This window comes from Hyperolius riggenbachi, chromosome 5, assembly GCF_040937935.1.
Source record: "Hyperolius riggenbachi isolate aHypRig1 chromosome 5, aHypRig1.pri, whole genome shotgun sequence".
In the NCBI taxonomy this organism is placed as follows: Eukaryota; Metazoa; Chordata; class Amphibia; order Anura; family Hyperoliidae; genus Hyperolius; species Hyperolius riggenbachi.
The window spans coordinates 145795295-145818342 of record NC_090650.1 but is presented as its reverse complement, the minus strand read 5'-3'; the positions used below and the strand labels follow the sequence as shown (position 1 = coordinate 145818342).

General features: G+C 37.9%; 1 long non-coding RNA gene across 1 annotated transcript in view; it reads left to right on the top strand.

Annotated features, from left to right (window-relative positions):
- The window catches only part of LOC137517520 (uncharacterized), a 76640-nt gene that overhangs the window by 19274 nt on the left and 34318 nt on the right, over positions 1 to 23048 (top strand). The window contains exon 3 of the long non-coding RNA XR_011020554.1: positions 9878 to 9986. This is a non-coding gene — a long non-coding RNA (uncharacterized lncRNA). The remainder of the gene's footprint in view (positions 1 to 9877; positions 9987 to 23048) is intronic.

Here is a 23048-nt window from a genome sequence, read left to right as displayed (position 1 = left end):
GAGTTTGTGCATTTCTTTTTGTCCTTGAAACACAGCACAACGATTATCCTCCGCACTGTAAAATAAAACAGCTTTACAAAGCAAATTAATATTCATTTCAAAATTACAATAAAAAGTTTTGCTTTGATGACCCAGGTGGGTGAAGTTCTGTGCAACAGTACTTTTCAGTATCCTGGATCCTACTGGTACCAAGTCCTCACCTCTTCCTACACTGTTTATCCCTACTGTTTCTCCTACCGCTAGCTCATCCTGCATCCTTGATGATGAGCTTTGCACTACCTTCTCATTCTTTTTCTTAAATATTTTCTATGCAATCTATTCATGGGCAGCTAACTGAGTTGCTGTCACAAAATCATACCCCACCACTGTTAATTCAGTTTATTTTCTTATTTCATGATTCAGCCATTTCAACCAAATCCATTATATAGACCTTACAAAGCAGTGTTGGTTTTAGCTCTCCTGAAGGACTAGGCCAGTATTTACTGGAAGAAAATGGATTTATTCAAGCACTGAATTGGACAACGTGTTTCATGTGATCCTACTAACATCTTCAGGTCAGTCTCACAGCAGTGCTTTACAGTTACACCCAAAAGAGTCTGAGGTGCTCAGACTCATAAAAAGAAGGCTAAGAGACAGTTCTCTCCCAGCAGTCTATGATGCATCATTTATACTAGTTACAGAACTAATTTATATTTGGTTATGTCTCCCTTGGGCAACTGACCATAAATTTAAGACTGCTTCTACTGAGAATTGTGAAATATGAAAAGATTATCTTATTTATATTATTTACTGGAACTATCAGAAATCAAGCACAGGTTAGTTAGCTCGAACAACCTACCATTAGGCTTATGTATGATATTTGTTGAGGAATGGATGATGGGGTAACAAGAAACCTTAAAGTAGGGCTACAATTTTTTTTAACAGGATTTTGTTGTTTGGGTTTATTGTGGATCTGTGTTTTAATCTGTAGGGGAGTTTTGGCTTACATGCCTAAATTAAGTGCTTATGTAACATTTTGCTCTGATCATGTCTGGTTATTAACTGCTATCACCAGAGCAAAAAATAGAAGTGTAAAGAAGTCTCTGAATGAGTGAGTGAGTAAGAAAACTACTTGCATGTAATACATTGTTGGAGTCTACTTCTTTGTCAAAGAGCTTTGAGATCAAACCTAAACCTCTCCATCTGCTCTCCCACAACAATTAATGTACGATAAATGTGGTAGAACCAAAAGTTTCTTCATGTATTTCCAAAAGATACTTTATCTTCATGCAATACTGTAAATCCACAATATACTGGTGGGAATTGCTAATAAAAGCAACTAACAAGCAAAAAAATACAGACAGCAATACAAAGATGTAGGTCTCAGAAAGCTTTCCACAATTTTCTTATAGTTTTTATCGTCCTCATAGTGAAATACTTCCTCCAGTGCTATTGTGATCTGTGCCTCACTGGAAATATCGTTTTTTTTTTCAATTGGAGAAAATGTATTTTTATGAGCAAACATGTTTTATTATTATTCTAACACTAAATGAAGAGTTTTCTATTTGTAGCATTACACTAAAAAACTTAAATTCAACTTTCGGATATAACATTTATTTTTGTGGTCCAGCTTCACTGCATTTTAGAGTCGTCATCACATAAACCTTATAAAATACTTACAAATACTTACGTTTCTTATAAGAGGTCCAATGTACCATCTGTTCAAGCAGTCACTTCCACCACCAGCTGCTCCGGCAGTCTCAGAGGAAATTAATGCCTCCAACAAACCAGTGCCTCAGCATTAGGCGAGAAAGGAAGGATGGCTTGTTAATATAGATGAAGAGGTTACATTAATTCTGGAACTTATCCAGGAACCCCAACAGACCCTGCTTGCAAAGAAAAGTACAAAAAATTATTTTATAAAAGAAGGCAAAGATGAAGAGTAGAAGCGTGAGAAATCATACGTTTGAATAACCCAGGAGATCAATCATGCAACTGCTGTATGGAGTAGTGTTGTTTTACATAATTGCAGGATCACAAATGAAGATAAAAGAAACATGCAAGTAAGCAAACACCAGTGATACCTGAATAAAGTATTGCTGGGCAAAACTGACTAGAGTTCTTTCATTAACTTTAACAGAGTACATAATACACTAATCACTTATCAAAATGCATGATGGTTGCTTAGGTTGATGAACTGCTAGCTAAACATTAAACATGAGCTTCTGTTCTGATATTAGAAAACAAAAAATGATAAGCTTTATTTATTCATTTATTTTGCATATTAATGTGCAATGGTTGCAGTATTTTTTCTGAAATTGGATGTCATTATTTAAACTGATTTTTAACAACAACAATAATAAAATAATAGCAATAATTCATTTCTACAACTTTGAACAAAATATACTGAGTAGTTTATTGTTGTCTCATCCTAGGACCAGCTTGGAAATACCAGTTAATCTGCCGGCATCAATGAATGTACAAAATGTCAACCTCCAATAATCAAAAAGAAAAAGTTCCAAATGGGTTTATGCCTGACATTTAAACTGGATCTGCAATCAGACATTAACTTCCCGATATAGGCCCTCTATAGCACATATACCTGTAGTCGTTCTTCTGTAAGTCTCCTTACTCTTTAAGACATGCTACTTAACAGAATATTATATACACTGTTATGTTACCTTTTCTCCAATGAACATGCAACTTTCCAGCCATTACTTTTGTTGCCAATGTTGCCATAACTCAACCTATCCAAATGTTGATGTGTACTTTTGTATACCTGTATTTGCCTTTTCTGAAACTTTAATAAATGTTTATTTGTTTAAAAATAAAGTTTCAAATGGTCAGTACCACAAATATAAAAGTGCTAAATTGTGTATGACCATGACTATTCTGGCTTGAAAAATGGCACAATGCCTGAAATGGTAGGTTGATGCCTACACAGCAAACGTGTATTTCCTTTATTGATAAATACATTTTGCACTTTTGTAATTGTGGTGCCAACCATTTAGAACTTTTGTATTGTTGGAAAATCATTCACTGATGCTGGCAGATTAACTGGCATTTCCAAGCTGGTCCTAGATGACAACCTGTGAATGTCAGACAGCGATAAACCACACAGTATATTTTGTTCAGTGTTGTAGAAACAAATTATTGTTATTACATTACTATTATTGTTGGTGTTGTTGTTTTCCATGTGTTCACATTCTAAAAAAATTCGCTTTAAATATTGACATCCAATTTAAGAAAAAAAGAAAAAAAAAGCACTGCATCAGATTGTCAAAAACCTGAGCGGTTCTTGCCTTTTTCATGATTGCTAACTCAGTAAAGGACCAGCCTTTAAAGCGTTGCTATCATATAAATCCGGCAAAGCGGGGTCTGAACCCTCTATAACAGTAATTATAGATTGACGGTATACCTTGAAATGAATCAGAGCACTCAGTATATGATTTTATATAAAAAAATGTATTTGCTTATCATACAGCATATATACAAAATATGAACAGTTCCAAGTAGTGTTTCCTTCTAACAGTATTCCATCTTATCAAGGCTTTATAGCCAAGCGATCACTTCTAAGCACATTCAAAAAAAAGAAAATAACAGTTGTGTTATGTAGAATAAGATCAATAGTAGTCTCATCTGTATCAATAGCTGTGTATATAATAGTTGTGTAAAACTTGTAGTAATCTTCTTAAAGAAATAGCATAAAAAATAGCTTCTAAAAAAACTTCTTGCTAACATCTTAACAGAACTTAATGCTGAAAAATTAATAAAGTAAATCACCAGAATATTAAGCATATTACCCCTTCTCAGTCATCTATTCAGCATCTAGAACCACTTGTGGGAAGGTAGCTTCTGCCTCATGTGTCTTCTCAGGAGATTGTTGGGCTTCTGCAAACTATGAGCTTTCAGCTCCTTCTTTTATAGGGATAGGAAGCAATATGGCTGCCTAATCTGGAATTTCCCTGAATCCCAGGTTGTGATTGGCTAAAGCTTCCATGCGTAGCTCGCTATCTTTGACATCTAAAATACCCATAACACTTTTTAGTTTTGAATATCTTAATTTGTTAACTGTGAGAATCTACATAGGTTTGCAATGTGTACACATTCTAATCAGGTCATTTCTGACGCAGTTAATTAAAAATGGACGTCACCAGCCATCTTGTCTGCTGGTTGACTTTTTTGACCCACACACTGACTTCCAAAAACATTAAACAATGTCATTTATGACGCATTTCTGATATATCCTTCTGCTAATTAGTTTTTGGTATGTGTCTGTACTTTCCCAGACAAGAAATAGGCACGTTGACCCAAACAATCTGTGAATTACAGATATAGTAAAGTAATGCTTATTGAAATACACAGGGCTTCTAATATACTCATTTTAATATAAAGCTTATTATATAATTATTCTTAAAACAATTAATCATATAAGAAATAATTGCATATTAAATCTTAATAATATAAAATCATGTTCTATATATATTTGTTTTTCTGATGAAGAAATAAATATAATTTCCACCACAAGATGTCACCATTTCATAACAGTCTACATTAATAATATTAATTTTATAAGACTATGAAACTGCCAGGTGGCATCATTGAATCATCTTTAACTAATTGGGAAAACCCCTTGTTTTATATTTTTTATAAAGCCTGTTCCCAAAACATGTATTATCAGCTTTCAGTGTTCATCTAACTGAGACAGCCTTGCACCCAGAACACGTCAACAATTCTCCAGAACCAAAACAATCCCACGAGAATGTTTTACTGTCTCAAATCATCAACAGCTTTTAAATATATTGCAAAGTATTAAATTATATTAGATAGGGTTTAACAATAACTATTTCTTTCTTTAGAAGAACTGTATTGATTATGAATATTTAGATTAATAATATCTATGTGTAATAATTAAGAAATTGTACATATATAATTACTGCAATGATGTGAGTTTTAACTTGTTCCCAGTCTTTACACAGAAGCATCTTTCAAATGTGATGGCCACAGACAAACACACTAAGATAAACAAAAATGTTCTGGCTTTTTGTAACTAGAATAATCAAATTATGAGTTTCACTGCTTGGAATATGCTGAGATGTCACAGAGCAATATTTTAAAAAAGTACTCTAAGTTTACAGTTTACAATGTAATTTTGCATAGAACATTAAAACTTAAAACCTATACATATGACTGCTTTTCCTGCATAAATAAAACCGATAGAATTCTGACAAGTTTGCTTAGTAGTTGCAGGCTACTTAGTAATTAAATTGCACGTTAATAAGCAAGAAAAAGAAATCGAAGCTTAACAGTTTTTATAAAATCATAGACCAGAAGCTCATGTTTAATGTTTAGCCAGCAGTTCCTCAACCTAAGCAACCATTATGAATTTTGATAAGTGATTAGTAGAAGCTCGACAAAAAGGTTTGAATGGCGCTACAAGCATAGGTTTGGTCACGTCATCTGGAAAATACAAACTAAAAACAGAATAGCATTCACCATCACCAACAAGTGATGATATTACAGTTACATGCTGCTGCATTACTTTATTATTGAGAGATGGGGCACAGTTGGTGGAAGTAACAACTTTGCAGAGGTTCTGACCCTTCCTCTTGGTGGCAAAGACTAACAAGTAAGCGTTATCTGCTTTCATTCAGCTTCACCACCAACACATTCCTTTTGTCTGTAGGTTGGTTTCTTTGAAAGTAAGGTATGTGTCAATATACATTATTATTATTATTTATTGTATTTATAGTGCCACCATATTAAGCAGTGCTGCACAATAGATATATGGGGTTAACATACAAGGCAGACCTACAAGAAACTCACAACAAAAAACAAGATCATGCAAATGTTTTTGGTTACAGTAGTTCAGTGTGTTTGCTAAAAATAGATAGTCTGTTCTAGTCCATGAGAGGTGTGTCCAACACTGAGGTTGCATGATCAAGCTAGAAACACTAGGGGGAGGACCCTACCAGGGCTTACAATCTAAAAAAATTACTTTTCAAATATCACCTTTTAGATCCTTTTCTGTGTCTCCGAAAACTGCTCTCATTAGTTATGCTCTCTTGAAACTTTCCTGAAATTTCAAAAGTAAAACTATAATTATAATGAAAAAGAAACTGCTTAAAAAGTTTGATATCTTTGTAGGTATGACATCTGATAAAGTATTTCATGCCTTTTGCTTGTTCTGACAGGGATTAGTGATGCCAGGCAGGGTTGTATATAAAAAATAATGAATACATATCTTTTGTAATACCACATACTGTTTTTCAGAATTAGTTTAAAAAATACTTAAAATTGTCTAGAAACTTGTTTAAAAATGATGTTAATGATGTCAGTGTCTTTGTAAGGTTTTTTAAACTTGATTTTCAACTTTAAAAGACAGACCGCAAGAGTGTTAGATGAGTGTCTTGACAATTGTTTTCATCATCTTTTATTTGAACTGCGCCAGTGCTGCTACGTGTGGTTGAAAGAGAAAAAGCTACATTATTTGTAGTTGCAAATGTCACATCATACCTTTCAAAGCAGCAGTTAAATCACAATCCTGCATCTCTAAAAAAAAAGCCTTTTTTCATACATTTATCAGACAAGCAAGGCCTAGAAACTCTGTCAATTTTTTATTATCAACTGTTTTCCCATTGGAAAGATTTCTTTTATAGAGATGAACAAATGTAGGAGATTTTGCATTGTCATCATTTGTACAATACACACTTCTTCTTTGTGCTGAAGCGAGATAGCATATCTTCCCAAACAAAGCCCCAAAGATGACGGAGACCCTTGGTACTCCCAGAATTTGTCCTGCCACCTGCTACATTCCACGCTGATTTCTGGATCTGAATGGCATAAAAAGAAAATGTAAAAAAAATAAAACGTCATAAGTATATTTTGTAATATGCATCAATAATGCATTTGTAATGTTGGGTCTAACCTAAACACAGAAATTACAATAAATCAAGGTCAGGTCGAAGCTCGGTTCATACACGAAAGTCAGAAATGCGAGGTACAGAAGGACTAATGTAGAGCTAGGTCAAAAATGGGCTAAGAGTGTTACACAGGTAATCAGATGACTACAGTACAAGGGATAGAGACAAGTGCTAGGTCAATATTCAGGCATACGTCATACACATAGGATCAGATATACGAGGCACAGACAAGGATGAGACAAAGACAAAGTCGTTAAGCTAGCCGAGTTCTATAACGGGTATCAGATGACTGAGGTACAAAGGAATGAGACTTTAATCAGAGTGGTGGACTTGCCAGATCATACACAGAAATACAATAATTACTATAATTACAATATATATATTACACAGTTCTAAACTGACTGGAGTACATATATATTGGGCTGATGTGAAATATATGAAATGTAGCTCTCAAACAACGATCTCACTAGAATAAGGACCAAGAACCAGTGTACTGATTAGTATCAAGGCCAACGAGCAAGTGAATACTCTGGCCTTAAATACCCAAGAGGCAGGGAAAAAGCCTAGCCCCCAGAATTGACAGTACCTCCTGCAATAAGGTGTCAGCTGATGACATCACAGCTGACACTCCATCAGACACACCTCCTCAGCCTATAAAGGCAGCTCTGAGCTACGCGCGTTTATAAGATGAATAGCTTATTAGCCTATCTTCAATGCATTGGGTGCCTCCACCCCTGTTTTAAGTGTCTTTGCTTAACAAGAAAAGAAAGAAAAGAAATTTAAACAACTTTTCTGAATTTTCAAAACCAAAAAGACCCAAACTGAGTATTCAGACCATGTTAAAGCTGACAGAAAATGTTTGATTGTTAAGGTAATTAATCCCAGATTGTGTTCCATATGAACTCTGGCACACTCCTTTTGCAGTGGTACCACTGAAGTCAGCTACTAAAGTCTGCAATCTGCATTTGGTACATCATCATTTGGTGGTTTCAGCCCTGCTGTTATATTTCACAGGAACATGCCTTACATTAACCCAAATGTTGCATTTAACAGAGTATAGATCTAGGAGGTGTATGCACTAAATTGCATTAAGAAAAATTATGTGTGTAAAGTCTTATGCACAATAAGTAGAGTGTAATGCATTGCATGTAAAGTATTGCATTCTGCTCTACTCATTGTGCGGTTAGACTTTATGCACTTCTAAGCAGTTCACTGCAAACAACACCTTTGTTATCTGCTTGAACTAAAGGTCTCCCTATTTTGCTCTCAGAGAAATACCACCACCAGCTGGGAACAGCTCCAGGAGAACAACATTTTTAGTGATATATTGCAAACACCAGGCTGAGGAGCCACGAACTACAGATTTGGCAACCTCAGTGAGAATAGCACTAGCGGCATTTGAGAATTTTGAAGTTACACCACAAAATCAATGTAGAAAAATTCAGGTACTCAATGCAAAATATTCAAAAGTCTAGTAATCATTTCAATATGAATTACTAAGGTACTAAGATCCGTAATGATTCTTGGGCTTTATATGAGAACAATTTCAAAAACCAGCCCAAAATCTTTTAAGAATTACAAAATAGGTGGAATTACCTGACTTTTAAGGATGAGTTGAAATAATAAAAATTAAAATTCTGCCAAAATTCAGAATTGCTGTTACTCTTACAACGCATTCTGATAGAGATACTCAAGGTATGGTTTGAGACCTTAAGCAGAATATTCCAAACATTTATCTCAAAGGGGAAAAGGTCCACAATTTCTTATAGGAATCTACTTAGAGATAAGAGGAGTGGCAGCTCCGAAATCTCCATTATCCAGAATTCAGGCAACCGGAAGTCTCAACTAACCGGCATGCCTGAGGGATAATGAGATCTTCTTTTGAGGGGGCTTTCTGAGGGTGCTGGCAGACTTTGAAATACTTAACCAGCCTCCAGCAATTGCAAGCATCTCCCTCTCTCTCCCCGCAGGCTCCTAGCAACTTCCTGCATCTGAAGGACTGATAGGTCCGAAGTGGGTCAGCTGACACTCCGGCTTCAGTGCACTGGGAAGCTGAAAAGCCACTCTGAGCCTGTGGCGAGATAGAGGGAGACTGCCAGACATCGCTGGAGCCTCTGTAAGTATTTTAAGGGAGCGTTTCTGTGCTATTTCGGCGGGTTGCTCAAGCAACCAGCAAGCAAAGTGCTGGATGCCAGGGACTTTGCTGTATCAAGCAATATACTTGAGGGTCTATCTTAAACGACTCTTTCTTAATTACAACCACGTTTTCAATTGGTATTGCCAAAGCATTACTGTGTGAGCCATTTAGGGTCAGTTATGACACATCATCAACAAGACTACAGTGAAGTAGACTAATATACATACCACATAAATGGCGATATAGAACCTAGGTTCTCAACGTGTGGTACGAGTACCCCAGAGGGTACTTCTGATGGTTCCAGGGGGTATTTGGGCTTGACATATTTGTATGTAGAACAGAGGCGCCAGCAGGATAAAAGTCAATTTGGGATTGACATACTTAACCAAGACTAACAAATTTAGAGTTTTAGAAAATGATACATGTTATATAAACAACACCAAATTAGTGTTTTAGTTAAATAAAAACAATAGTAAATGTTTGGAAATTGTTTAGAACCAATTATCAAGTACAATGATTAAATATATATTTGTCAAGGGGTACTTGTGATAATGTTTACTATGCTAGGGGGTATTTTGTGAGTACAGGATTTTAAAAGGGGTACATACCAATGAAATGTTGAGAAACACTGATATAGAAGATGTAAAGAGATGGCTTTAGTGGGATGATGGTTGGATGTGTTATTGTTTTCTTGTTTCTTGTTTTTTTTTATTTTCAAGTGTTCACTTGTATGTGCTGTTATCATATACAGTACAACAGCTTTCATAGACAGACACTGAAGCAAAATAAAATCCCACTGACCATAGGAACATGCTGATGAAGTACATTTTCTTTACAGGCCTAGGAAAAACTTGACATTACCTGATATCTGCAAGAAAAAAAAAATATGCATAGCGACAACGAAAGAAGTGAGACTCCCCATTATTGATACAGATGCAGTTGTCCAGGTAATGCATTAATAATGTAAAAACATATATGATTCCACTACGTGAAAATGGAAAACTCATGTGGTCCCTCCACACTCAGATATCAAAGCTCCTCACCCTCTGTGCTGCCTGCCAACCCACAGACAGCAGATGCATTTAGTAAATACAAGCTATTCCGTGTTTCCTCCACTGCTTCAAAACACTAAGCTGCATCACCAACACCAAGATCTCCAGCCCCTCACCTTCCATAGATGCTGCCAGGTTATAGGAAAGCCACAGCGCATAATGTGTTTCCAGGCTCAGAACATCTTCTTGCCGGTTTACACATCCATACTGTTAATATCCCATCAAGCATCAAAACCTATTAAGTAGAAAGGAGTCTCCATAGCGTAAAACTGTTGCTTTAATTTAAAGAGTTTAAAAGAAGTACACTCACATGCTTCCATTTAAAATGTGCATATAGTATCCATAAACGAGCTATAGACCACGTCCTGAAGCTCCGTCCAACGCGTTTCGTATAAAATACTCATCAGGGGCGTTTGGAAACAAAAAGGTTGCTCAATCCTTCCCTCTTACAATTCCTTCCCTAACTTGTCCTGATTTATGGTAGCATGTGCCAAAGCAGACTTTAAGTTTGCCACCATCAGGATGCTCATTCGGATTTCGCGGAATTGAAATTTTTGAGTTTCGAACAGAAATCCGACTTTCCGATCAGAACTCGGAAAACAGAACTCGGAAATCGGATTTCTGCGGAAATACTGAATTACTGCAATTGGTAATTTTAGCCCAGTTACAGAACTCAAAGTCAATGGACCAATCAGATAATGCAGAGTCAACCCAGAAGTATTTGGCCAATCAGAGAATACAAACAATAACAAAAAAAACTACTCGGAAATCCGAAACATATCGGAAATCCGTGAACTTGGTAATTGGCATTGGCAGAAATCGGAATTTCTGCGGAATCGGAAATTGACATTTCTGAGCATCCCTAGCCACCGTAACACAGCCCTTTTGTTCAAAATCGGGCAATCTAAAACCTTCACTGAAACCTTTTATTAGTAGTTTCAATTTCTGTCAGTCTGAGAAGACATCCCGCCATGGAAGCATGTTTACTTGGTCTCCGTATTTCACACTTTTGAGAAAATTCTCCTTAGCTGATCAGACACAGCAGACTTCTCAAAACAGAGATTGATTTGGTGAGCACTGGCACAAAATGCATACTCATGCTTGTATTTATATGCAGCTGGGCATCAGTAAAAGTGTAATGTAAGCCTTTTCTTGTAACTGGAAGGAAAGGACTATGTGAAGGTTTGTCTTTAATAAGAAATCTTTTTGCACAACACACGGTTTAATCTGAGCCGTAAGTTCTTAAGGTGGCCACACACCATACAATTAAAATATCAAATTTTTCACCAATTCGATAATTTTGATCAGTTGTCTCAAAAAATTGAGAGCTTTTCTTTGTTTTCGATCAATAAATCCGATTGAATTTCCCGGTTTTTTTTTTTTCGATTTTTGGAGATTGGACATGTTGGAAATTTCAGACCAACTTTATCAAGAATTGTATGGTGTGTGATGGATTATCAATTACTTGATGTACAGTTCCAATCATTTTTTTCTGACCTTTCAATTATTTAATTCATGATTGGGGAAAAATTGAACACGTGTGTGGTACATTGGTCAGATTTTTGAACTGTTACAATCGGTCAGAAAACATAATTGCTGTTCTTGAATTGAACAGATATTTGAAAAAATTGTATGGTGTGTGGCCACCTTTAGTCTCCGACTGTGTGGAAACATAAACAGCCTTGGTGAAAGGCCTTGACATAGTTAAATGCCACCATGCCACCAAAGAACTTGCATGCACTCAAAATAGTGTCCAGATACTGAAATATCCTTGGGCACCTTTAAGGGAAATTTTTTCTCATTACACTTGCATAAATAAAAAAAAGCCTGTAGCCAGTTATTGAAAGACCATGATACAGGCCTCCTCCCATTATCTTCTGATTCCTCATATCCCTTATTTTCAGATTTAACAAAATCATTTGGCACAGGCAGCAAGGACAAAATAACAATAAAATCTCCCTTTCAAATCTTATCCTTTATTGTTGGGGTCAGAGAGAGGTCACAAGGCTCACCCTCATGGCTAAGTGCATCGCACATTATGAGAAAATGAACTTTTGAGGTCGAAGATCTGCAGTCTACCAAGGGGAAAGGATGCCTACTGGTGCCAACATGCAATACTGTTTATCATGTTTGCCTATACACTTTGTATCTGTCCATTCTGTTGACATCACTAGCAACATAGCAGCTCATATGAAGAAAAAAAATTACCATCTGCAGCATTTGATGGGTACCTTAAGTAACACCTTGCTTTAATTGAGCATCCTCAAAAATCTTCAAAAGAAAGAAACAACTCTTCCTGGAAACAACTCTTCCATATGACAATCAGGCAAAGAAATGGGAAAGCTAGATATACATGGATCGATTGCCAGATGATCTTTTTAAATAAGTTCAGTTATAGAAATGCCTGGATCTTTGAAATATTGACAAAATATAGCGCCTCTGTTTGATCCAGCTGATTCTAATAGGATAGCTGATCAAAACATTATCAGAGTGAGTGAACTTTTTTTTTGTAGAAAAGCAGACACAATACCTGCATTAACCTCCCTGGCGGGAGGATTTCTCAGGCTCTGTTGGGGCGAATCGCCCCATTCAAAGTGCTGTGCGCGCAGCCAGCACTTTGCTAGCCTCGCGCACAGCTCGATCGCCGCCGCTCTGCGGCGATCGCCCGCATGCAGCGGCAGAAGAGGGCCCCCCCCGCCAGAGCCCTGCGCTGCCCGGACCAATGAGTTCCGGGCAGCGCTATGGGCTGGATCGAGTGTGCCTGATGTCAGGACAACGGCTGACGTCCATGACGTCATGCCGATCGTCGCCATGGCGACAGGAGAAGCCAAACAGGGGAACGCGTTATATACGCGCTCCCCTGTTTGCTATTGATGCCGGCGACGATCTCACTAGAGGGCCACATGCGCCCTCTAGTGGTGTTTCATGTAGCTACCACCCTGGTAGCTTTACATGAAACAAAAAAAAACATTTAAAAAAAAAAGGATTTTTGCCCATTTGGCAAAATAAATTAACCGCCAGGGAGGTTAATCTATATTTGTAAAGTGGTATGAGCGCTCCTGCTAAGCAGATTCAATTCTTTCTTGTTTATATGATATCTGGATGGATCACTATACAGAATGGGGGGTATCACCTTCCTTAACAGTCATATATAGAAAATGTCTGTATATCGCTCACTCCCCTATGACAACAGTTCCAAATTCCTGCCAAAAGACAACAGTCCAAATTTCTTCAACTTTTCAATCCAATCACACGTAATGCAAAATACTCTCACCAACGTTCGTGGCTGATTTAATTACAGATCAGCAGGGTAAGTATTTTCAGATAATTTTGCTCCAACAATTACCCTTCTTCCTATATATAGCTCAAACACAGAAAATGGAACATAACACAGCTAATCCATTTTTTCTTCTAAGATACGTCTCCCTCACCAAGCACCACCTTGTGAGACCCTTTGTGCACACAAGAGAAGACAAATAACATTTATATTGCGCTTTTCTCCTGGCGGACTCAAAGCGCCATAGCTGCAGCCACTGGGACGAGGTCTATAGGCAGCAGCAGTGTTAGGGAGACTTGCGTAAGGTCTCCTACTTAATAGGTGCTGGCTTACTAAACAGGCAGAGCCGAGATTCGAACCCTGGTCTCCTGTGTCAGAGGCAGAGCCCTTAAACATTACACCATCCAGCCACTGCTTTTACATCAAAAGAAATACATGCTCACCAGAAATAATGGCTGATTTATCGACAGATCAGCATAACAGGCTTAATACACTCCTTTTTAGATTTAAATGTCCAGGCTTCCTTCAATATATTCCTTCAAAGGGAAACAGGACATACCATAGCATAATCCAACAATACCTGCATTATTTATTGTAATGATGACACAAGTTACAGTCTATTACATACGTTTATGGGTTGATTTGAAGTCCAGCAGTTTGATTTAGGATATACTGAACAATTAACTGGTATCTGAATCAGATTTAACCCCTGCAAAGTTAAACCCCAAAAGTATACTGTAATTGCGTTTTAGTATCTATCTATCTATCTATCTATCTATCTATCTATCTATCTATCTTTCTATCTATTTTCTGACTTCCTGTTTTCCTCTGTGTAATTGAGGTTGTGTAAAGAATGCATTTATTCAGATTTAAGATTATTGTAGATAAATTATACAAATTCTTGTTTATGCTTTGACATCCCATAAATATTATTCTTCACAGGCTACTTTACAAGCAAATTATATGCTGCTTCAAAACCAAAGGGAACGATTTAAAATGATCAAGTGAAAGCCAAATAAAACATTACAACACACCCCCATTGCAACAAATTTGCTGCATGCCAACCATGTAATAGAAATATAACTTTCAGTAATTAACTAGTGTAAAGAAGAAAACGTCATATAATATTTAGTGAGTGATGTTTGAAATTAAAGTGCCATGGACATTATAATTCATGCATAACTGAGTGCGTGATAAATGCAAAAGCATTTATTGTGTTTTTACTTCAGAAATACAATCTATTAAATAATGGATCTGACATCAACTACTTTTTTTTTTTTAACTTGTGCATAAATTTTCTTTCACTTGATTTTTATTTCAAGAAAAGTATCAGTAGTACAAACAGACATCATAGACAATAAGTATAACCGACTATACATAAATCAGATAATCTTGCAGCAATCTATGATTACAAGACCCAATAGAACCCATGGAATAATATCAACAGTCAAACAATAGAAACAATAGAGAAGAAAAAGTAAACCAACCTGCTCTGGAACTACCACCAACACTATCATGCTATCATCAAATTGACCAGAAAAACATGTGTGTAAATCTTATAAGATAAAATGCATATTTTATTTAATTTTGTAATTTTAAATATGTGATCTGGGTTTTGACAATGTCAAAAATTTGTCCCTATCTTTTCTATGATTAAAATAGGTTTTTTTACCTTTTCTCGGTAGTATGATAAGGAGTCAAAACTGTAATTCTTATTAGCAATCAGCCTGGATTAAGAGCAAATCAAATTAGAATGCACCTATATTATGTTTGAATATGCTATCTATAAATAGAGATAATTAAAACTGATGAACATCAATATAAACACAAGTAAATTAATAAAATATAGTTATTAAACTGTATCTGAGCTATTAAAATGAAGATAACGTTAAAGTCAGGGGCGTAACAATAGACCCTGCAAGGGATACAGCTGCAGGAGGGCAGAAGCAGCAGGGGCCCCGTGGAAGGAGACGTTTATTTTCCCTTTCCTGAGAGACTGCCAACTAAGGGCACGGAGAGAAAAAGCTTTCTGCTCTCTGCACAATTGTTCTGATGACTGCCATCACAGATGGACAAAGTAAGCGTAATAAGCCGAGGCTGGGAGCACACTCGTTTGTCGTATGTTGTATGCGATTTCTGCACACCATGTGTGTCTGTATGTGTGAAATCATGCATGTTTTATCAAAGAAGCTAATGTAATTAAAAAATAAAATGCCTGCAGTGCTTCATTTCTGTCTGTTTTTTATTTGTATGGGGAAAACATATCCAAGTGTGCACTAGCCAATTGATTAACATTGGTTCTCAGTTTACCTGTGTAAAAAGCAAGGGGGGGCCCCATCCAAAGTTTTGCAGGGGGCACAGTGATTGCTAGTTACGCCCCTGGTTAAATTGTTTGGTTAGTTTTCATCATTATTTGCAAAATGTCTTTACTGCCCTCTGCGAAAAGAAAATAGTATATTCTAATAGACTTGAAGTTCAAGTTCAGGTCATTTACAAATTGGACCCAAACACTGACCATGTGTACTGATATACTGTAAATAGCCAGTGTTCACATGTGTGTGTTCCTTGGATAGGGTGAGCATAGGGCAGGCTTCCACATAATTCCCTGACTTTTTCATGTTCCCTTGGTCCACCCATCAGGGCCAGAGAACAGCAGGGGTGTCTTTTCTTCATGTTGGTGGTGGCAGATATCCAATTGAATGCCTACTGATCACCTTGCCATTTTATCAGTACTGTAAGAGGTGACTGAGCCACTGGAGGCTCTGCTGGAGGCTCTGCTGCAAGAGTTAGAACAGTGGCAAGGTATAGAATGGAAGTAGTGGGGGAAAAAACCTTTTTCTTGCTGACAGTATTTTTAATTATTCCCGAAAAATGTATCAGAGCTGGATGTTAATGTTGCCTTAGTGATTTTTAATGGGAGAGTTTTTTTCTAGCAGTATACAGTTTTGTATCACTGGACTGCTGGTAATGTGAAATAGGCTTACTGGGATGCAGTTACTGTGAAGCAAGTGGAGTGGAATGTGGGTACTATAAAGTAGAAGACTGGAAATGCATACATTTATATTATGTGGCATAGCAGAGCAGTAACAAAGCATGGGGCCAGCAGTGATAAAAGTGTTGGAATGCATTCCTAGTGGAAACCATAATGCTCCTTGGTGGACTGTGTCTGACATCAGTACCTTGCAGGAATACTCTACTAAGACCAAAAATGGATTGGAAAAGGTTAAAATAAGGAATCCTGCCCAAATCATTAGAGGTCTGAAGGAACTGTGGGAATAAACCTGCAACTTCCTTATATATGGTCAGTGAGTCTACCATGCTTAAAAATTCCAACCAATTCCTTGTTTCTTGGTTCTCTATATCAGGAAAATCACAGGTTACAGATTAGTCTGTGACCAGGTTATATTATTACATGGTAGCTGGTTGGACAGATATGGGTAGATAAGCCCATGTGCAAGCTCCCTGGTACAATAGGTACATTGTCGTCTGTATGGTTGCCTATGCAAAGTGGCTGCAAACATTGTGGAGACATACCAGTAGAAGATTGGCAGGCTGAGACTTGGTGTTAGGTCTCTTCAGGTATATGCTTGATGCCTGCACTAGCACTAAGGTTAGGCTATTCAAGGGCGTGCAGTCTAAGTGGCTTCATCAGAACACTGAATAAGGGATGATGGGCCACCACCCCTAGTGGGTGACAGATTTATTTTTTTGCTAAGTAACCACCAGATATTGATCCTTTTGTATTTCCCCTCCAGTGAGACATAGAACAGTGGTTACCACTTAACGAGTACAGACTGATACCTGAAGTTGGGGTCACATTAGCCAAGGTCAAGGGCAGACAGCAATCAATCATGTCAATACAAGACAGCAAGCAGAGTTCAATCAAAATTAAATTCTAGTCAGAGGTTGGGACAGGCAGAGGACAAACATCTGGAAGTCAGGAACAAAAGGAGGTCAGATGAAAAAAGTTCCAGAGAACAGACAGAAGCAGAGACAGAATGAGGTTTAGGAATTGCAGACACAAGGTAACAAGGTCAGAGACTCAGGAAGCAAAAGCCAAAATATTTTTACAGGCTGGTGGAGGTTGTGCGTGTCCACCATTGGTAACTCCATCCCATGCCCTGGAGCAAATTCACAACTATAGTTGATGCTCAGATCAACAGGGCCCTGACATCTACTTTGCTATGTTAGTCTTGTGCAGAGGAGATGGTTATACGTGAGATCAACCAATTTCTGTTTTGTGTAAAGTACTGTACATTCTATAGCATGTAATGGTTGTTAGAATTGTACATGCAAGGTCTGACAGGCAGGAATTATTGTATAGCTGTGTTTTTGAACCACTTTTACTGCTAAAACGTTGCTGCCATGGAGATTGTTCAATTAATTTTGTAACTGTAGTAGTCATTAACCTATTTTGGTTCCTGGACGTAGAAACTACGTCCAGGAACCATGCGCGCTACCGCGGCCGATCGCGCGCGTGCACGCGCACTCCCGGCCACGGATTCGGTAGCCAGGGAATCAATGTATCGGGCTATGGTGCCCGATCACTGATTCCTCTCCCCCGCTGAAAAAGCGACAGCTTCTCTCGGAAGCTGCGCCTTTTCTGGCCGTTCCCTCCCCGATGCATCACTCTAAGCATGTGTTACGCTTAGAGTGACGTCATGTAAACAAATTCATGGCAAAAAAGTAATACTACAACTGAAATTAAAAATAAATTAAAATGAACACACATTTACATTATAAATCTATTGTTTACCTCCCACCCTCCCAAAACTACCCAAATAAAATGTTTACTATAAAAAAAAGAACTATTACAATAAAAAACAAACAAACATGTAAATATTTACCTAAGGGTCTAAACTTTTTAAATATCAATGTAAAGATGAAATATTTCTATATTTTTTTTATTTTAAACTTGTTAATAGTGATAGATGCAAAATGAAAAAAATGCACCTTTATTTCCAAATAAAATATTGTCGCCATACATTGTGATAGGGACATAATTTTAACGGTGTAATAACCAGGACATATGGGCAAATACAATACGTGAGTTTTAATTATGGAGGCATGTATTATTTTAAATCTATAATTGCTGAAAACTGAGACATAATGAATTTTTCCATTTTTTTCTTATTCTTCCTGTTAAAATGCGTTTACAGTAAAGTGGCTCTTAGCAAAATGTACCCCCCAAAGAAAGCCTAATTGGTGGTGGAAAAAACAAGATATAGATCAGTACATTGTGATAAGTAGTGATAAAGTTATAGGCTAATGAATGGGAGGTGAACATTTCTCACGTGAAAACCACGGAACCTGAATGGGTTAAATAGCAGAGGTGCATGTTTGCACAGTATAGTTTGAGACTGGCTCACAGGCAGTGCAAGGCAGTGCAGAAAACCATGTGTTTTCAGCACTGAGGGGTTTTCATTTTTTTGCTGCATTTTTGGTGTGTTTTTTGTATGCATTTGCATTTTCCGTGCATTTTTTTAATATGCATTTGCATTTTTCATGCGTTTTTGGTGAGCTTGTGCTTATTATTATTTTTCCTAATAAATGGAGTAAAATACAGTATCATAATTGTATTTAAAAAAACGCATGTAAAAATGTGTTGCTCTGTTTCTCTATTAAGAAACATTGGGCTCAATTCTGGTAGCTATGTGAGGTAAATATTTTTTTGTAGGTAAAATGCCTCATGAGGTATTGTCCTCTTCTTTTATCAATTCTGAAAGATTTTTTTCCATTTCCGAACATGAGGTAAAACATGTGGTAAAACATGAGGTAAATGCATAGAGTGAGGTAAAACATGAGGTATTTCAGTGGTAAGCCTGCAGCAAATATGTAATAGTCTTATATTGTCTTTCATAAGTTAGGATAGTCTTTGGAAGATTTTTTTTTTGTTTTTTGAGGAGGGAAGGTGTATTTGATTATGTAGCAACCTATGAAAAGTAAATTTATAGGCATCCATTATTACATTTTTTTTAAAAAATCCAGCCAATTTACCTTTAGAAGCTGGGGGAGGAGGGTGGGGGGGGGGGGGGTGTAGGAGCACTTTTAGAGGTGGGGGGGCGGAGCACTTTCAGAGGGTGGGGGAGGGGTCAGCACTTTTAGAGACTGGGGGTGTGAGTACTTTTACTTTTAGAGGCTGGGGGTCTGGAGGGGAGGTTACAGCATTTTTACGCTTAGAGACTGCTGGGGGGGGGGGGGGGGGGGGGCTCGGAGCACTTTTAACCAGAGGAGGTGGGGGGAATCGGTGTTTGCTGGGGTTTGTTGGGGTATGGCAATGTTGGGGGGGGGGGTAAAGCAGGTGAAGGATTGTATGGGGTTTGGAGCATTTTTTTTCTTTAAACAAAATGGAAGCTTGGGGGGGGGGGGGGGATTCGTTGGTCAGATCACTTTTACTTATTTCAGCAAAATATGGAGGCCCTGAACACAGAACAAGCTGAAAAGGCTCCATGTTATGTGACAGATATCACAAAAATGCTAGCTTTTTCAACAACACTAGCGTTTCTGCCTAGTGTGTACCTAGCCTTATGGAGGGAGACTTCCAACACTACATCCTCTGCCTGGTTGCATGCATTACCTGTTGTGTGTTGCAGGCTTTGCTTTTTTTTCGATTATAAAGCCAACTATTTTAGCAGTTACTGACAATACAATTTTCCTAATGTGTGACATGCAATAGAATTTAGTTGTATACATTGGGTATCATTCATAAACAGGCTGTCGGTAGTGCGGGAAAACACCGTTCTTCTCCGCAACCGGTAATTAAGACTTCTGGGTGGGCATTCATAAAGAAGTCTGCCTGTTGCGGAAGAAGTGCGGAGGTTTTCTGGAGGAAGCTGGCGGCAGCGTGGCGGAAGACATGCGGAAACTTAAAAGCTGCCCGATTCCCTCCCTGCGCTGCTCTGTCTGATGCTGCTTGGGAGGTCCCTCCCATTCATTTATATGTATTCCGCCCGCCTATCGCTACTGTCGAGCAAGCGGTATTTTCCTTCCGGATACCGCTTGCTCTAATCTTTATGAATGGATGTGTTTGTTACTTTTTCTAGATTAATCTAGAAAAACTCCGCACAAGGCGGAAATGTATCGCTCTGTCACCTTTTCATGCGGAAAGAGCCTTTATGAATGGGGCTTATGCTGAGTGGTCGGGAAAGTCACCGGTGTTAAGCATTTCCGCATGCGGAAATGCTTTATGAATGATACCCATTGACTCTCATTTCTTGACTGACTAAGTAGAGTGTTATTGCTCTGTGGAGCTTGGGTTCTTCACCCCTCAAGAATAGCTAGATCTCGGATGTGTGTGTCATTTTATTTGTCTTTGATAAAGCAACAGAAATGATCAGTGCCAGTGGTGATCAAACAGTAAATAGTGACACCACCACTACTACTAGGGATGAGCTTCCAAATTCCGTGGAAGTTTTTATTTCAGAGTTTCTGAACGGAGATCAGCATTCCACAGTGGAAAATGGTAATCGGAAATTGGAGTGCAGATATTGGAATTCCATGAAATGCTGCAATACTGAGACTCGGAAATGTTAGGACAATCATATGACTTGAAGTTTTGGGCCAATCAGAAAATTTGAAAGCGTATTGTGGTTGTAAGCATAAATAGCGTACATCCACAAAATATGTCGGATTCCGAAAAAATGTACTTCTTTTAAATTACCTAACTTTGTTAAAGGGCAACTGAAGTGAAAGGGGTATGGAGGCTGCCATATTTATTTCCTTTTAAGTAATACACGTTGCCAGGCTGTTCTGCTGATCTTTTGCCTCTAATACTTTTAGCTATAGACCCTGAACAAGCATGCAGCAGATCAGGTGTTTCTGACATTTTTGTCAGATCTGACAAGATTAGCTGCATGCTTGTTTCTGGTGTTTGGTTCTGACACAACTGAAGCTGGAATGATCAGCAGGACAGCCAGGCAACTGGTGTTGCTTAAAAGGAAATAAATATGGCAGCCTCCATATCCCTCTCACTTCAGTTGTCCTTGGCAAAAATACCCCACATTCAGCTGACATTGGGAAATCAGGGGCTCAGGGAAAGGGTAATAGTTTGACAACCTTTCCTTCCTAAAGAGACTCTAAAGTTTGTCTTTTTTCCCTGTTTTTGTCATAAAAACCTCTCAAGCATGAATGCCCCAGTTGAATCACTGCATCCCCGATGCAGATGAATGATTTATTACAGAGAGATAGCCCTGCAAAGCTCCAGGGCTCACAGGGCTTTACTTCCTTGAAGAGGCAAAGCTTTGAGCTGTAGCTCTGCCTCCTCCGCTGTCAATCTCTGCTGATCGCCGCCTCTCCCTGACCCTCTCAGTCTTCTTTCACTGAGAGGGGCGGGGAGGAGGCAGAGATCTGCGGAGATTGATTGTGGAGAGGCACAGCTACAGCTCAAATCTCTGCCTCTCCGGGGCAGCAGAATCTGCAACCTGCAAAGTCTTAGAACTTTGCAGGTCTATTACTCTGTAATAAATCACTCATCTGCCGCAGGGATGCAGTGATTTAACTGGGGCATTCGTGCTTAAGAGGATTTTATGACAAAAATAGGAAGAAAAAAAGAGACTTCAGAGTTTCTTTAACCTTTGTGTCAATACCAGTGAGGGTGCTCTTTCTATCAGGAAATTAATAGGAAATAAAGGAATGAACCAGAACTTTGCCTTTAAAACTGAACTGAAATTACTATTAGCCTAATTTTTGCAGATTTGAGAACTTAAAAGACAACTATTAAAGTTAACTAAAATTCTAAATGCCACATATATTTCCAGTAATTATTAGCAAATAGCAACACGAAGGCTTTTTTTCATGTTTTCATTTTTTTATGTGAAGAAAATATGACATTTACAGAAAACAGTTTTCACTGTTGGCATTATTATGGATAACTGTGCCCAGAACATCCAGCATACAGAAACAATGTTCACTGACTGTAATCCTGTGAGTAAAATGTGTTCAGAATGATAGAAAGCAGAAATATAGCTTCAAACAGTGTGTACAAAACTCGTCAGCTGCAGCTCTGTGTTTTCCTGTCTCTCTCTCTTTCTGTAAACAGAGTTTACAGCCAGAAATAGCTCATTCTGAATAGGGGTGTTGAAGCATCCAAGTAAGGAGAAAATACAGGATCTTCTCTTCAGATCCTTCTACGTATCTAAAAATATCCCTCAGCTGTTTTCATATGATCTGTGAAAAAGCAGTGTGTGTGTAAGCTGGGTAGAAACAAATGGTAAATCATTCCTCTGCGATTAGTGACAGAGAAGTGGAACCTATCTACATAGTACAGCTCTAGCCCTGACCCCAACTCAATCTGTTACAAAAGCTTATAAACCAATCATTTTTTTTCACACAGGCTGTCATCAGAGACCTCTGAAAAGCTTTCTACTGTTGCTGGCTAAATGTTCTATAGGTATGTGGGCTTTACAGATGGATAGTTTATTTGATAGTTCCTCTTTAAGCTTTACTAGATGTACCTCAAAAGTCCACTTTGGACATAAGAAGACAGTCACATCAACTTTTTCTTACCGACTTTTTTTTAATGTCTTGTTTATAAAATAATATTTGAGCATTGGGACACCAAGGGAAATTTGCATACAGTACTCCAAAGTAAGTCTTGTATATAGTGTTTTTTTCTGTGGCATAGGTGTATTTTTGTGGTTGGTACAGTGATAAGTCTCATTTATTTCAAGAAACACATACAT